The following is a 13,251-nucleotide window of genomic DNA, read 5'->3' as shown; positions in this document are numbered from 1 at the left end:
CGTGAAAAACGTTGCGTCAAGAATCCCCTCACCATTGTCCTGCAGGAAGGACAGAAACCAGATGCAAAAGTTCACACGCGCCAGGCGGTCGGTGTCTCTCAGTTCATGCACGACCGACATTTTGTACGGATACATGGACAGTAACGTACGGAGAATATTCTGAGCGGAACCCACGAACACGTGGGCCTGCTTTGGACTTTGCAGCATCACGTCTCGCACCTCCGCCACCTTCTCTTCAGATGTGGATGTGGATGGCCTGCCTGATTTGGGGCATTATGAACGCTTCCAGTCTTTCGAAACTTGGTGGTGAGGTTCCATACAACATTGCAGTTGGGCATCTTCACTCCTGGGAACTTTGCTGCATATGCGGCCTCTACTGCTGAGGTAAACTTGTCTCCACTGCGGAACGCGTGCTCCGCAAGAAACAGTCTTTCTTCAATCGTCAGCATGATGAACTGGGTTACAATGATGTAACACAATACGTTAGTCTTCAATCAAACTGGACCTGCGAACAAATAGCAATACCTGGTCAAATATGGTTCAAATATATTGAACAATGGAAAATGTTGTAGTAATAATGGACATTCATATCAGTCGTTGCTTAGCACATCATAGCATGGCACTGCATAGTTACTTTCTGAACAATGTATCGAGGTAGCCGGTCGCGACCGTGAAAAAACGTGGACTTTGGCTGTCCGAGGGGAGAGGGGCGGTGCTGTGGAGTAAGCCTCACCTTCCACTCGCAGGGCTGCCAACCGACGTCCTCGTTCTGTTCCTCCACGAAACCAGAACTGACGTAACGATCATAGGGATCGCTGATCGTGTACTTGTGAGAGTCTCATTCCAGTCCCTTTATGCACCAGAATTTGCCTCCCCCACTCATTTCAAAACAAGAAAAAACAAAACAAAACAAGCAGTCCACAACACAAAGTAAATTGGAAGACACAAAACATTTGGTAGCGGCTACAGCGCAGTTGTTTGCTGAGGTTGGCATTGGTCATTCAGACCCCACCTCTACCGGTACCTTATGCAATCATAGTTCAAAACATTCGCCACTTAAAACTGGCACGATATAGTGTCGGCATAACAATACTGACGTGCACTACAGTGTTCTTACAAGTAGAGCGCCGTCACACACCACCTGTCACTCACCACGTTTAAAAGAGACACAGTTTGTGCAACAAGAGTGTCACTTACACGAATGGATTAAGTGAATCGGCTGTTTCAATTTAGCTAACCCTGAGAGAAAGAGAGAGAGAAAGAAAAGGTTCGCCGGCCGCGGTGGTCTCGCGGTTCTACGCGCGCAGTCCGGAACCGTGCGACCGCTACGGTCGCAGGTTCGAATCCTGCCTCGGGCATGGATGTGTGTGATGTCCTTAGGTTAGTTAGGTTTAAGTAGTTCGAAGTTCTAGGGGACTTATGACCACAGCAGTTGAGTCCCATAGTGCTCAGAGCCATTTGAACCATTTGAAAGAAAAGATTGTTCAAAATGAGATCCTGAAAATTCTTATCGGTGCGAGACTGTTTTATCATTACACTGTTTTATCATTATCACGTGCGTTATTGAAAATAACTGAGAAGAGATCACTGGTTGAACGATATTGTAATCAAACATTTTGGACACTTACAATGGGTAGAAATATTTGGAATGCTTAAAGACACTGCGAGTAATGAACAAAAAGTATTTTCGTAGTGCTCTAGAGCATTAACATTAGTAGTGCTGTTCCAAGCAGTGATGTAATTGTAATTGTCATGTCTCAGAAAAATGTTCCAAATATAAGGGGCAGACAGATTATAGTAAACATGTAATATGTAAATCTATGGCAGTAAGACCACGAAGGAATGCAGAATGACTGTAGAAGAACATATCATGATGCAAGTGTTCCTCTGCCCTCGTATTCTTATTAGTTCGATTGTACAGACAATTGATGGATATATGATTTTGTATTGTAGCCTACCCCCGATGTTATTCAATGTGTATATTGAGCAAGCAGCAAAGGAAATGAAAGAAAAATTCGGAGTAGGAATTAAAGTCCATGGAAAAGAAATAAAAACTTTGAGGTTCGCCGATGACATTGTAATTCTGTCAGAGACAGCAAAGGACTTAGAAGAGCAGTTGAACGGGATGGACAGTGTCTTGAAAGGATGGTATAAGATGAACATCAACAAAAGCAAAACGAGGATAATGGAATGTAGTCGAATTCAATCAGGTGATGCTGCGGGAATTAGATTAGCAAATGAGACACTTAAAGTAGTAAATGAGTTTTGATATTTGGGGAGCAAAATAACTCACGATGGTGGAAGTAGAGAGGATATAAAATGTAGACTGGCAATGACAAGGAAAGCGTTTCTGAAGAAGAGAAATTTGCTAACATCGAGTATAAAAAAATGGTTCAAATGGCTCTGAGCACTATGGGACTTAACATCTGTGGTCATCAGTCCCCTAGAACTTCGAACTACTGAAACCTAACTAACCTGAGGACATCACACACATCCATGCCCGAGGCAGGATTCGAACCTGCGACCGTAGCGGTCACGCGGTTCCAAACTGAAGCGCCTAAAACCGCACGGCCACACCTGCCGGCCATCCAGTATAGATTTAAGTGGCAGGAAGTCGTTTCTGAAAGTATCTGTATGGAGTGTAGCCATGTATCGAAGTGAAACGTGGACGATAAATAGTTTAGACAAGAAGAGAATAGAAGCTTGCGAAATGTGGTGCTACAGAAGAATGCTGAAGATTAGATGGGTAGATCACGTAACTAATGAGGAGGTACTGAACAGAATTGGGGAGAAGTTTGTGGCACATGGCTAAAAGAAGGGACCGGTTGGTAGGACATGTTCTGAGGCATCAAGGGATCACCAATTTAGTACTGGAGGGCAGCGTGGAGGGTAAAAATCGTAGTGGGAGACCAAGAGATGAATACACTAAACAGATTCAGAAGGATGTAGGTTGCAGTAGGTACTGGGAGATGAAGAAGCTTCCACAGGATAGAGTAGCATGGAGAGCTGCATCAAACCAGTCTCGGGAATGAAGACCACAACAACAACGTGATTTTGTACTGGATGAGATAATACTATAAGACTTACCCAATCCTAGTGCAAAATAGTTCAGTGGGTGGGGGTATTGTAAGGTGGCAATAATTTCGCATCTTACAAGCACTCATCCACATACCACAATTAAGTATCATTTGGTAGGTTGTTCATCGTATATATGAATATTTAAGGAATACTGTCATTGTTACGTACGCCTTGTAAATAATTGGTAACGCTTTTGCATGAAATGTGATGGAGTGTCTTTATTATAAAAAACGGTGTGAGCCATGCGTGGCTCGTGTTTCGTGCTATCTCTTATCTAACACCCTGTTTTTACCGTACTGCCACCTCGTTATGTTAATTTTCAGTTACTGGTGTCACTGAGTTTCTGCCTTGCCTGCCCGTGAGTGGCAGCAGCAGCGCTTATCGATATAGGCCCTGCTGTATTATCTTTGCTGGACTGCTATTACTTCCCGGTCGTCGTGTGTCGTCCAGTGAGTTGGAACGGGCCAGCAGTGCGGTTCGGACCTGGCAGTCGGACAGTTGGGACGCGGCAAAAGGTCGGTCGGGTTGGAGCGGCAGTGAGGTCGGACAGCCATGATTCGCCCGACCGTTGCCGGCACACATGGCTTGAGTGGGGACAGTCTTGGTTGATCGTCGGTTGATCGTCTTCCCAGATGACGTGTATTTGCTCGCCGATCGCTTATGGGTTGGCGGTGTGTGTCTCAACTCGTGGTTCGTCCGGGTGATTGGACAGACACTGCTTTTAGCATTGGTCGCGTTCTTCGTCCAAGTGTTTGTGAAGTTGTGTGTAGCCTGTGACGTTCACTGCCCAGTTATTTTGGTGCTCTTTCTGTGCTGATGTGTAGCAGTTGGTCGGTTGGCGCAGTCGCGTTGTAGCACCAGTGGGGCATGCAGAGCCAGGGAGTTGCAGATAGCCATCACTAGCTGATGATTGCCGACACACATGGTTTGACCGGGGACGACTTTGGTTGATCGTCGGTCGGTCGTCTTGTCGGACGACTTATATTTCACCGGCGATGGCTTGTATGTTGGCTGTGTGTGCCGACTCGTGATTCGTCCTTGTTTTGCTCAGTCACTGCCGTTAGTATTGTCTAGTTCTCCGTGCAAGTGTTCGTGAAATTGTGTGTAGCTTATGTGGTTTGACTTCCAAGTTATTTAAAGGTTGTCGGCGTACTGGCTCTGAACTGGTCGGTTGGCGTGGAGGAGCGAGGAATGACAGAATAGCCACCACTCGCCCGAGGATTGCCGACACACACGTTTGAGCGGCAACCACTTTGCTTGGCCGTTTGGTCTGTCGGCTGATTAGACGACGTGTATTTGGGTCGTCCAACGCTTATGGGTTGTCTGTTATCCGTTCTGGTTGTTGTTCCAGTCTCCGCTGTTAGCATATTTGAGTTGGAGCAAGTGTGGAGTGGAACTGATCTTCTACATCTACATGGATACTTTGCAAATCACATTTAAGTGCCTGGCAGAGGGTTATTCGAACCACCTTCAGAATTCTCTATTATTCCAATCTCGTATAACGCGCGGGAAGAATGAACATCTATATCTTTCCGTACGAGCTCTGATTTCCCTTATTTTATCTTTGTGATCGTTCCTCCCTATGTAAGTCGGTGTCAACAAAATATTTTCGCATTCGGAGGAGAAAGTTTATGATTGGAATTTCGTGAGAAGGTTCCGTCGCAGCGTAAAACGCCTTTCTTTTAATTACGTCCATCCCAAATCCTCTATCATTTCTGTGATACTCTCTCCCATATTTCGCTATAATACAAAACGTGCTGCCTTTTTGTACTTTTTAGATATACTCAGTCAGTCCTACCTGGTAAGGATCCCATACCGCGCAACAGTATTCTAAAAGACGACGGACAACCGTAGTCTAGGCAGTCTCCTTAGTAGGTCTGTTACCTTTTCTAAGTGTCCTGCCAATAAAACTCAGTCTTCGGTTAGCCTTCCCCCACATCATTTTCTATGTGTTCCTTCCAAGTTAAATTGTTCCTAATTTTAATACCTAGGTATTTAGTTGATTTTACGGCTTTTAGATTAGACTGATTTATCGTGTGACCGAAGTTTAACGCGTTCTTTTTAGCACTCTTGTGGATGACCTCACACTTTTCGTTATTTGAGGTCAACTGCCACTTTTCACACCATTTCGATATTTCTTCTAAATAGTTTTGCAGTTTGTTTTGATCTTCTGATGACTGTTGGCCGGCCGGTGTGGCCGTGCGGTTAAAGGCGCTTCTGTCTGGAACCGCGTGACCGCTCCGGTCGCAGGTTCGAATCCTGCCTCGGGCATCGATGTGTGTGATGTCCTTAGGTTAGTTAGGTTTAAGTAGTTCTAAGTTCTAGGGGACTGATGACCACAGATGTTAAGTCCCATAGTGCTCAGAGCCATTTGAACCATTTGATGACTGTTACTCGATAAACGACAGCGTCATCAGCAAACAACAGGATACGGCTGCTCAGATTGTCTCCCAAATCGTTTATATAGATAAGGAACAGGAAAGGGTATATAACACTACCTTGGGGAACGCCAGAAATCACTTCTGTTTTACTCGATGACTTTCCGTCAATTACAACTACCTGTGACCTCTCTGACAGTGAGTCACAATCCAGTCACATAACTGAGATGATATTCCATAAGCACGCAATTCCACTACGAGCTGCTTGTGTGGTACAGTGTCAAAAGCCTTCCGGAAATCCAGAAATATGGAATTGATCAGAAATCCCTAGTCAATATCACTCAGCGCTTCACGTGAATAAAGAGCTAGTTGTGTTTCACAAGAATGATCTTTTCTAAACCCGTGTTGACTGTGTGTCAATAGACAGTTTTCTTCGAGGTAATTCATTACGTACGAACACAATATATGTTCTAAAATCCTGCTGCATATCGACGTTAACGATATGGGCCAGTAATTTAGTGGATTACTCCTACTACCTTTCTTGAATATTGGTGTGACCTGTGCAACTTTCCAGTCTTTGGGTACGGATGTTTCGTCGAGCGGACGGTTGTATATGATTATTAAGTATGGAGATAATGCATCGGCATACGCCGAAAGGAACCTAATTGGTATACAGTCTGGACCAGAAGACCTGATTTTATTAAGTGATTTGAGTTGCTTCACTACTCCGAGGATATTTTACGTTACCCATGTTGGCAGCTGTTCTCGATTCGAATTCTGGAATATTTATTTCGTCTTCTTTTGTGAAGGCATTTCGGAAGGCTGATCTTGGTCATTGGTCTGTTGATTGTCTGTCGGTTGAGTTCCTGGCGCATTGAAAATGGTTGGGTCGACTGCCTGTTTCACCTAAGCGAGCATTAGTGTTTGAATTCCAGGCCGTCCCTGGAACTTCTGAGCGCCCCATTTTTTAAAAAATTTGTTCTTGTTGTTTGTACTTGTATGGCTTCTAGCTGATTTTTGTTTTAAATTAGAGTTGTTTTTGTCTTAATGCCTTCAGCCTTGTTTAAGGTACTGTTTCATGGTATAAAAAAAAAATTATGTTATGCAGTTTTAAGTGTTAGGCCTTCAGCCGATTTGAATTTAACTTGTTTACTTCAGCCTAACTAAAGAACTGTTTCAAGGTAAGGCTTCCCTTTTAAATTTCTGATTATGATTGCGTTTTAAGTTATTGGCCTTCAATCGTTTTTAAATTAAAGTGGCTTTCAGCTGGTAATTAAGTCCCAAAGATTAAAGCTGTGTCTTTAAAAAAAATTGTTTTTGGGCTCTTGTAATGTTGGATCAAATAATAAATTTCAATGTTCGAGTGTAACTGACAGCCCCTTATTTTGACCCCGTTCCACAATTTAAGTTACTTATCCTGTCCTGCGGATAAGCGGGGCGTTTCATGGTTGCCTATACTAGTAGATGTTGGAGCGCCAGTGGAGATGAAACGGCAGGCGGAACTCAAGTCCTGGGTGGGAAAAAAGCCCGCACAGATGTGCTGGTCCTGCTTGACACAGGAAGTTTCAAGACGGACAGTCTGGACACTGGGTGCGGAAACCCAATACAGCGGCGGCTGGCCAGTGGTGTAGCTAGGCCAGAAGGATTATACTTCGGAAACTACGAAAATCTTGGACGCATCTGAGAGGAACGAGGAAGCGCCACGTCGGAAATCACGCAGTCTGAGTTATTTTCGCGGAGTTTTACTCAGAAGCGTACCATTGTATGAGCATAGGTACTTCCTCGCAAAGTCCCTGCGCTGGACGACAGCAGACTAAACTATGGTTGGTCGGCGTTAGGAAGAGTCTGTAGAGAGGGAGAATATTCCGTGGTTTCGGGAGTATGATTCGTTTTCTGAGTTACGAGGGAGGGGGTGCTGAGCTGTGCTGAGAAGCCAGCGGTGTAGAGAAGTGGTCTTCAGTTTTTGAGCGCCCGTGTATGACGGTCGCTCAGTATCAGCTTTATTTGTACAGGCAGACTTGCTGGCTTTTCTCGCAGTAGCGTTTGTAGTTAGAACGGTTAGGCACTGTACTGTTGCGAACTTACACGATTCTGGACTTCGCCTCCGGGTTGTAAGTCGTCGTTGAGGACGCAGCGTTCAGTGATTGAGAGCACTCCTTCTGCCTATACTTACGTTGGAACGTTATTTGAACTCTGTCCTTGTCGCTAGGACTTCGCGTTTCTCGTATCAGAGTATATTAGAGGACCGCCTTCTGCCATCCTAGTGTTTGAAAGAGTTTATATTGCGGCTGGTTGTTCTCCGTCGTCACAGGCAAGTACGAGAACCATCACTCCGATGCACCGGACGCCGTACATACGGTGATATTGATAATTGCTTCGGCTTGTTAGGGCTGTAAGGCAACGGCCTTGAGTCACTGTATGCACCGGTTCCCGTGAGATCACCGAAGTTAAGCGCTGTCGGGCGTGGTCGGCACTTGGATGGGTGACCATCCTGGCCGCCATGCGCTGTTGCCATTTTTCGGGGTGCACCCAGCCTCGTGATGCCAATTGAGGAGCTACACGACCGAATAGTAGCGGCTTCGGTCAAGAATACCATCGTAACGACCGGGAGAGCGGTGTGCTGACCCCACGCCCCTCCTATCCGCATCCTTCTCTGAGGATGGCACGGCAGTCGGATGGTCCCGGTAGGCCACTCGTGGCCTGACGACGGAGTGCTTTACTTTACTATTAGGGTTATAAAGCTAAACAGCTGTGGTGACGTTAGTTTATTTCCACTGAGGTTCCACAGCACTGTAGATCATCTTTGAAAGTAGTGTCTGCTAGTGTTTGGTACGTAGGTGATGTCAATCCTTCTCCGCGTTATTTATGTCAGATCGCGTGGCCATAAAAAGGGGCAGAGTTGGACAATTGATCAGAAATTTTAGTTAGGAAATATAGACATTTGTAGCAAACGGTTGTTTTTAATCTACAATAAATGTATAATAAGAAACAACGTTTATCATTTAGTAGTATTAGTTGCCTTATCTTTAGGTTGTAATTTATGTGTTAAAGAGCATTAAGAGATCCTAAGATCTGCTTGAGGAGGATAGTCATACAGGACCAAATCATCATTTTAGCGTTCATTATTTTCCGTTGAGCACATTAATTTTACACCCGCCTGCAGTAGCGTCTTGGATCGTGTAGGTTATAAAGACTTATTTGTGACAAGCGAGAAGTTGTCTGTTCTGAATCAGTGCAAGTACCTTGAAATTTTAATTTTTAATTCTTCGTCAAAGTGACATTATTCATTATTTTTGTTGAATTAATTGTACTTATTTTATTTCTAATCCGTAGCCACGTCAATTTAATCGTCGTATTAACTCTCTTAAATACCCATGAACTTATAAACGGTCGCAAAAAGTCGATACCAGACTCCAGCTGTGAGTTACTGAATGTTTTTCCTCTCGCAAATCGTTACTGGCGAGAGCGTTTAGCAGTAAGAAAACTGGGTGTAACAGTTTATAAATTAGCCTTCTAGGAAGGGTAGTACGGTTTCCACCAATTAGTTTCGTTAATTTAGAAAGTATTTCAGCAACTGCTTATCTTGTTCCATCAAAAAGGTACTCTGTGATTGTCCTCAAATAAAGAAAGACTTTACTACCGATTTGTTAGCCATATTACTACGTTTTGGATTTCGAGTCATGTATGAGAAGTGAATGCTTGAGGAAACCCATGTGACCGCCTGCATTGACAATAATTAAACTGCAACTGGCACCTTCATTGGACAACACTCCTCAACGTGATAGCATTCTTTGTAATTTTATTACAGCTTTTCTAAATCTTATTTTAACATCATATGTAATAATACTGTTTATAACTTTGCTGTTCCTATCCGTGCAGGGCCAAAAACTCTGAAGATGGGTTTAACACAAGCCGAAACCGGTAAATAAACAAATATTATTGCGATCTCGACTGTTGATTTTAACCTAAATATAGCATCAGTCGCTGTTTTCTATGGACAATGTCGTCTAAATTTATGAAGTCCCATAGCCTGATAATTTTTCCTTGCTAGACCTGAACTTCAGTCCAATGCGACAAAAGCTGCATAGTTTTCACGAAGTTGGTATTTGTTTATACTGTTCGTTATAGCGTAGAATTTGCTGTTTGGTAATAAATTTACCTATATCGTTGGTGGAATACTTATTGCGAGCATTTCGCTTCTCATTCTTTGGCGAAGGGTTTTTAATATCATTCTCGTGGGTTTCGTGTCCCTCCTTGCGTAATGTACAAACAATTCTGTTGCTCACCTTTAAAATTTTGGCTGCACGTTCCGTCGGCTTCTCCGGCGGCACGATAAATCCGTTCTCCTTCTGATTGTCAACAAATTTGATGCGTTAATCGGATGTAGTCGGTACCTGTCCACAAAGGCACTTTTCGCGCTCATCTTCCGTTCTTGCAGTATTTTAATAGGAATGAGACTGTACCTAGTCACACGATCAAGTTAGTTGCTGTAACGGCCGTCTTACCACTTCGCATTGCTGGGTAATATACCCTGTCAGGCGTGGTAACAACAGTAAACACTGTGGGGCGGCGGATGGAATAATTGTTAATGTTCCTATTATTTATTTAATGCTGTTGTTTGCCGTTCTCAACACTGGCTCTCTAACTACAATATTGGCAACCAGAAAGTGATTAGCAAAACGTGAAGCCTGTAATTAGAATTCCTAGTGCCCACTTCATCTGAGAAATACATTTATAGCTAAAGCTTATAGCTCTGAGGAATTAGGAGATTGTCTGGGATTCATAATCAGAAACCATTCTCTCTAAAATGTTCACTATATTCTGAAAGTCACAGACCAAAAAGAATCCACACAGTCCAACTACCAGAGTAGTTCAGAGTCTAATGCGCTGATGCAACTATGACTGTTCAAATTAAACGTTTAAGTGAATGCTCGCCATAATTTGATGATAACGTTCATCAAACGCCACGCTAATAATGGTAGAATGTCTGTCCTGCGGCGGCACGTGAAAATACGACATACGCAAGCTAAAGATAGATCATAAACGTCATCCCAAAATTAACACTTCACTCGAAACGATTTCATGGTTACGCGTATCCCGAGTAACTTATTTCTGCATCCGAGACTTTATATCAATGATATCGACGCGACGCGACTCCCGGCACAGGTGGTTCTCTAATCAGCGTCTGGAGAGAACTGGGGCCTTCTTTCTCGTGCAGCGTTCTTACATATAAAGCCGCGGTGCAGATGGCTAAGGGAACACCTGATCAAATCTGCTCTCCCGACTAGCCGCTGGGCTAGTAATGCACCACTTTAAGTTATCGAATAAATCATTGCTTCCTTTTCTGATGGCCGATGAAGCTTTCAATTTAATTGTGCAATCAGCACACAAGTAAGTAATCATAATAAAAGTCTGACGTGGCTAAGTCAAATATTTTGGGCGAGATAATTAATTTAATTACACTACACGCAGTAGACGAGCTCTGAACTTGCCCTTTGGAGATACGCTATGGCTATAGTTTTATAGTTATTCTGTTGAAACTTCTCACATTTTTATGATTATAGCGGATCTCCCTTCTACTTAAATTTAAACATCCTAGCTTTATTTATTCGCCTACTTTATCTTGCTTTCTTAATTTTTAAGATAAAAACCAGAAAAATCATGAATTTCAATTAAAATTTTAATTTATGAGATCCAGAATACTGTTTCTACTAAATTATTATGCAAAAGAAATCTAAATATAAATTTTTAAGTTTCTAGTTCTTTTCTGTTGCGCCAATGATTTTTACATCAAAACATCCAAATTTCGAAAATGGTTAAAGTTATTGAACTGATATTCAACACATATTGATTTAGTATTACTCCTGTCATCCTGACATGCTAGAAACGTTTCAGGTTATTTACTTGATTTTTAAAGTATTGGGCAACATTTATGACGTCAGAGCTAGTTACAGCGGACTGGCTGGCACACAATGGAAAGACTGATGTGAATTTTATACGGCGTGAGTAGGCTGCTTCCCTACAAAACGAATATCGCTAACGCGCCCCGGTGACCTTGCGACGTGTTATAGAGAACTGCAGGTCTGATCATTTACATAGCCACTGTTGGTGTGTACGTGAAGGAAGAAGTGACGTCAGCATCCAACCGTGTCTTCTTGGTGGTTCGCTTTTTTGTCATACATGTGTGATACAAACGTTTTTGGAAGGCGGCTATCAAGAGCCGTCAAGTAATGCACAAAATGCATGTTTAACCATCAGATGCTTTTATTTTAACCCCAAATATCGAACGTTTCGAGCCATGGACCATGTTCACGGATAGGATTGAGATGGTTTAACCGACAACACTACATCTGTCATTACTCGAATAATGTGTACAGCATGTCATGGACATCGATATACGACACAGGACTGTCAGAAGCAAACATGCTAATAACAAGAGTACACAGAGCAGTAAAGTAATGACGAATGGAACGTTGTGGCTCAAACCATTTTAACCCTAATCCGTGAATACGGTTCGTGACTGAAACCGGTCGATATTTGAGTTTAAAATAAAAGCAGCTGATGGTCAGACATGCAGTTTATACAAGTTTTTTTACGTTCAAGAAATTTTGTAAAATAGGAGAAAGGAAACGTATGATATTTATGTTGATAACATGAGTGACTTGTTCAAATTTGCTTCACATGAAAGAGATTTGTCCAAATTTTCGATAACTTCACTCTAAAGAAAATAACGTTAGCTCGTGAACGCTTGTGACTAGCTTATTCGCCCTCATAATCCAGGGCTACACAAAAGATTACATATTTTTCTATTGCATTCTCTTTTGTAGCCTCGAAACAGTCTTCATTTTAAGTGAATTTTGTACATAGTTTTACGAGAGGATTATCGCAATGTCTCGTTCCATGAGCTACCCACACACGAGTCATGTTTTAGCAAACAGAACACAGCATGTTGTTCTCAATGGAGAGACGTCTACAGACGTTAAAGTAACCTCTGGCGTGCCACAGGGGAGTGTTATGGGACTATTGCTTTTCACAATACATATAAATGACCTTGTAGATAGTGTCGGAAGTTCCATGCGGCTTTTCGCGGATGATGCTGCAGTATAGAAAGAAGTTGCAGCATTAGAAAATTGCAGCGAAATGCAGGAAGATCTGCAGTGGATAGGCACTTGGTGCAAGGAGTAGCAACTGACCCTTAACATAGACAAATGTAATGTATTGCGAATACATAGAAAGAGGGATCCTTTATTGTATGATTATATGATAGCGGAACAAACACTGGTAGCAGTTGTTGTTGTTGTGGTCTTCAGTCCTGAGACTGGTTTGATGCAGCTCTCCATGCTACTCTATCCTGTGCAAGCTTCTTCATCTCCCAATACGTACTGCAGCCTACATCCTTCTGAATTTGTTTAGTGTATTCATCTCTTGGTCTCCCTCTACGATTTTTACCCTCCACGCTGCCCTACAATACTAAATTGGCGATCCCTTGATACCTCAGAATATGTCCTACCAACCGATCCCTTCTTCTAGTCAAGTTGTGCCACAAACTCCTCTTCTCCCCAATTCTATTCAATACCTCCTCATTAGTTATGTGATCTACCCATCTAATCTTCAGCATTCTTCTGCAGCACCACATTTCAAAAGCTTCTATTCTCTTCTTTTCCAAACTATTTATCGTGGGAGTATGGGTGCGGAACGATTGGGAGTGGAATGATCGGTAAAATTAATTGTTGGTAAGGCGGGTGCCAGGTTAAGATTCATTGGGAGAGTCCTTAGAAAATGTAGTCCATCAACA

This window comes from Schistocerca nitens, chromosome 5, assembly GCF_023898315.1.
Source record: "Schistocerca nitens isolate TAMUIC-IGC-003100 chromosome 5, iqSchNite1.1, whole genome shotgun sequence".
Lineage (NCBI taxonomy): Eukaryota > Metazoa > Arthropoda > Insecta > Orthoptera > Acrididae > Schistocerca > Schistocerca nitens.
This window is presented reverse-complemented; position numbering follows the sequence as displayed.